We start from the raw sequence: 5,015 nt of genomic DNA, 5'->3' as shown, positions 1-5,015 counted from the left end.
CGTAAAGTTCCTTCTGATATTAACTTCCCAGAAGAATGGGGTGCCTTTCCTTGCCATTCAAAGCATTAACTATTCTGATAGCATCAGACACCTTGTGGCGTGCCCTCCATCAGTGGCTCTTGAGTCCCTTCTGCCTGTATGACATTCAAGGAAACCAAGGGGCTCCTCAGACCACCAAGCTCACCTACTTGGATTGGGTACGGTGGGGAAGTGGACGTGTTCTGGGAGAGCCATCAGCAAGTGGATATGCTCTTTAAAACTTAAATATTGGAACAACCTGGCATGGGCAGAGGGAGAGGCTAACTAGACACAGATTTTCAAGAGTAGATTACTAAAACTTCTATTGAACTGCCCCCGCCCTGCTATAGATATTCAAAATTTCTTTATTATAAAACAAGATCATTTGATACAAAGTAAAGATCTAAAATGAAAATAATTTGGGGGGAAGTTAACACACTGCTTACAGTTCATGTGAAGGCTGAGATGGAGACAACGATATGAGCTTTGCACATGGCTGACCTCCTTGGGCTCCAAGGAAGAGAACTGGTGCTCCACCTACCTACATGTTGGGATCGAGCTGTAGCCCTGTCCTGACCACTGGCATGCCTGCTGAGGGAATATAAATAGCTTCCGATCATGGCTCTAAAAGACAACCCTGCACAGTTGGTTCTTCAGTCCTCTCTTCTCCTTCTGCTCCCACTGTGGAGGCTACAAGTGCAAAAAACGAGAAAGCTGAACGTGGGGGGGACTTGCCCACATGGCCTCTCGTGTGAGTGAGAAGTAAAGCTTTGCTGTGCAAAGCTCACCGAGACTTTGGTGTCTCATTGTTCCTGTGGCTTAGCCTAGCTTGCTCAGACTGATACAAAGATACCAGTAACTGATAACAGATCCTTTACCGAGAGGAGGATTAGGTTTTAGAGAAGGGGGGGGAAGGAAGCACGGGCCTTGGCGCTTGGATGGATGGACATCGGGGTACTGCTAGGCCCCCATATAGCTAGCACCTTTTGTATAAATCAGAAAAGAGTATTGTCTGCTACGCAGGTGCACAGGAACTGGCCGACTAAGTGGATGTATGGCAGATGGTGGGAGTGGGAAGCTTCAGAGAAGCTAAAGGAGGATGCTAGAGGGATCCATGTGGTAATGGATTGGAGATGGAGACATCAGGATGAACTTATGTTTAGCTGAATATAGATGGGCGGGCGTATTGAGAGGTGGGCGTGCGTGTGAGGGCCAGTGTGCACATATGTAATTCCTTGCTCTGTCTCCTGACAAAGCCTGGAGGCAGCAGCGCTCTTACAGCAACAAGCACTCCCAAATCCCAGACTTTGGTTTCTAATACCTTTCTCTACAAAAAAGGAACCAGGGCTCCTTGAGAAAAGAGTCTGATCTGTGACCATGGCAAGAAGTATCCAAAAAGATCCCAGGGCATCTTACGTACGATGTCAGAAGCACAAGGTGCATGCCTGTGTGAGGAGGTGGCTTGGTTTGTTGCTTAGGTCTCCCCAAGTGAATTACAACCAACCAGGTGACTTGAAACAGCAATTTATCTTCTCACAGTTCTGCAGGCTAGAAAACTAAGATTAAGGTGTCTGGAGAGCCATGCTTCCTCTGAGACCTGTGGGGTGGGATCCTACCCTACCTCATCCTACTTTCGGGTGTTTTTCAGGCAACATTTAGCACTCTGTGGAACTTCCTTGTGGAGGTGAAATCAGTCTGCTGCCTGTCTCTGCCACCATCATCTCCTTCTCCCCCTCTGTGTTACCTCTCTTATGAGGATACCGACGATTTTGGATTAACACCCTATCTTACTCCTCTATGACTAAATCTGAACTAGTTACATCTGTAGCAGACATTTTTCAATTAAATTCATGTTTTGAGGCATTGAGGTTTGGAATTTCAACACTCTGGGTTTGGAGAATCCAATCCAATCCATAATAAGCTCCATAAAAAAGGAATAAAGACCTATGATGATGACATATTCCGAAGGGACACAGAAGTCACTGGTAGAGCTCTCAATGGCTAAAGATGGGATGGTTAAGTGTAAAATAAAGCAGTACTGACTGATAATCCCAACCACAATGGCATGTACCCAGGACTTGGATCTATTTCCTTGGTCTAAATAGATGATTGGGTAAATTATATATATTTTTAAATGAAGGGGCTGGGCCGGAGAGATGGCTCAGCAGTTAAGAGAACTTGCAGCTCTTGCCAAGGACTCCAAGTTAGGTTTCCAGCATCTACATCAAGCTGCTAACAACTGCCTGTAACTTCAGTTCCAGGGGATCTGACGCCCTCTTCTGGCCTCCACAGTCACTGCCCCCCGCCCCAGTACATACACACAAAAAACCTTAAAAAAGGAAAACAATCAGTGCACAAAAGTGCCAAACACTTTGCATAATTACTTTTCCGTTAAAGGAGCAGAGCATGAATTCCTAGTCTGAGCATGGTCACATAATGATTGCCTTCTAAAAAATGCAGTGTGAGAAGTGCGGAGAGCAGACAACTCTACAGTGAAGAAATCAGATGCACACCACCTTGGCTATGAGCTCAAGGTCACCATCAACAGATAAGCATGTGGGTGGCACACATATATGAGGTAATGTGAAGATTTTATGTAAAAACTAACAAATCAAAGTAAGGTGTGGGCTTAAGTTAGTACTAATGCACCAATACTGGGTTTTGAATTGTGACAGATGCTCCATAGCCAGGGAGGGTATTGACAGTAAGGGAAACACCATGTGGGGTGTATGAGAACTCTCTACTATTTTTTCTGCAAATCTGAAGCTATTCTCAAAGACAAAAGTATTTTAAAATGGTACTCCATTTATAAAAGGAAAAGGAAGAGAAGAAGGAGGAAGGAGGAGGAGGAGGAAGAGGAGAGGTGGCGGTGGTGGAAACAGCCTCAAGCTACAATGCATGACTTGGCTACTAGGCTGTCCCCATGTGCCTCCTAGTCTCAACCACCTGCACAACTCTGTGTGGAAGTCCAAAGCCAAGTGGACTCTCTCACCATTTAACCTAAAACTTTTTCTGCATCTGAACTAATTTCTTCTGGAAATAGAAACACAGGCAGTTGCCTTATGAATGGGTTGTCTACAGAGAGAATGCCTGTGTCAGGAGAAACCCCATTCTTTAGCCAGCAGCTTCAGCTTCAGGAGCAGGGCCTTCAGAGCTGGAGAGCACAATGCATGGCTCCTAGCTTCAGGAAAGCCAAGCATCCTCTGGCAATGAAATGTCTTCAAGTCACACATTCCCTCAAGGACACAGCAGGGGGATGATTTACAGCACATTCTTCTGAATTCTCCAGGGAACAGAGAATGGAGGGCACAGGGGGCTGAGGATTATGGTGGTCAGAGGGAGGATGTCTCTCCAAAATCCGGCCCTCAGAGAGCAGCTTTTCATTATTATTTGTGGCCCAGTGATGGTGAGCCAGGTTCTTTTCTGTATGGTAACCTTTCCACATAGCAGAACAAGCGTTTTGAGTTGCATATGGGATTAATTTTCTGCTTTTCACTCTAACAAAGAAATACTATGGTGTGTGTTTTTCTGAGGCTTCCAGCATGGGCAGCATAGAAGAGATCTCATTTGTCCCTCCCTTGTCCATTAAATGTCCACATTCCCCCAAATATTAAAAAATATATATGGTTAGGCTAGACTGTATACTGGAAAGCACTGTTAGGATATATCAATAGCCTAAAATATCCACCCCATTTTTGCTCTATAATTCTGCATTTTGTCAGTCTGTTCTAAAAAAATTAAAAAAAAAAACCCTAACCCAAAGAACAAACAACCACATCCTATAAGCATAACTGCAGAAACAGCCAAAATATTCAACAGCTGAGAAATGGTTAAATAAATCATGGTTCTGAGACTTGATAGAATATTATGGAAGCATTAAAATGATCGTTTATGAGAATGATGTAATCTGGAAATTGCATATGATAACTATACGAAGTGAAAAAATAAAGATAAAAAATGTAAGTAGAGATAATTACTACCCTGTTAAAACATGCATAAGATAAAGACTCATAGGAGAGTCCCCCAAATGCTAACAGTGCTTGCGTTAGACTGCTGGGATCAGGGTGGATTCCTTTTTTCCTTTCTCTGCTTTCCAAATTTTCTCAGATGTGATAATATCACATTATAATCAAAAAATTATTTTTAAGCTGTGTCAAGTCCTGTCTCCCAAAGCATATGAATAGTAGAACAGGGTTCTATTATGTTTGTAGAAAAACATAATAATGGTCATCAATAATAAAAGAACCTTAATAAAAATTAATAACATTAAAAGAAACACAGCCAGAGGAAGAATGGAATGGTGAGCTTTAATGCAGAGAGACACCGCTTCTTCCAGCATCAGGTTTGGGGTCTTTTCCTTATGAAATTGATGGAGGCTTTGTCTGATTAAGAGAACAGGTGGTGGCGCACGCCTTTAATCCCAGCACTCGGGAGGCAGAGCCAGGCGGATCTCTGTGAGTTCGAGGCCAGCCTGGGCTACCAAGTGAGTTCCAGGAAAAGGCACAAAGCTACACAGAGAAACCCTGTCTCGAAAAAACAAAAAAAAAAAAAAAAAAAAAAAAAAAGAGAACAGGTCACCCCAGGCTTGCATGCTGTGCGCACACTGCAGCCAGGTAGCACGTGCCCCACTTAGCTCTCTAACAATGCCCCACTCTAGGTGTTCGTGAGCAGCACCCTGGAGCTCTGGTGAGGCTGGTTCTGGTCCAGCTCAGGGGCACCTTGGAGGAAGCTCTGGTTTGAGTCCCTAATAGTGTTGGAGCTATTGGACAGGTGGCCAGTTGTGGTGGAGATAAAATAGAGCTGAGCTTTTCTAACAAGCAATCAGTGGCCATATGCCTGATGGGGAGTAGGAGGGTGAAGGGAGGGGGGCAATGGCTGTCTCTGGATACCCTCATCTAAGCTAGAGGGAAACCATCACAGGTGATGGAAGATGGTGGGTTTGGTCTTTTGTCTGCTTTAATGCAAGGAAAGGGACAGCACAGGGATGTAGCCGTATT

General features: G+C 44.3%; 1 protein-coding gene across 6 annotated transcripts in view; it reads right to left on the bottom strand.

Moving 5' to 3' along the window:
- The window catches only part of Kirrel3 (kirre like nephrin family adhesion molecule 3), a 569,791-nt gene that overhangs the window by 361,242 nt on the left and 203,534 nt on the right, over window positions 1-5,015 (bottom strand). The gene's annotated exons all lie outside the window — the stretch shown is intronic.

The sequence above is a fragment of the Peromyscus californicus genome, unplaced genomic scaffold (genome assembly GCF_007827085.1).
Source record: "Peromyscus californicus insignis strain IS unplaced genomic scaffold, ASM782708v3 Scaffold_11__1_contigs__length_118956290, whole genome shotgun sequence".
NCBI classification, from domain to species: Eukaryota; Metazoa; Chordata; class Mammalia; order Rodentia; family Cricetidae; genus Peromyscus; species Peromyscus californicus.
Note: the sequence above shows the minus strand (reverse complement) of the source record. Positions and strands in the feature narration are given on the sequence as shown.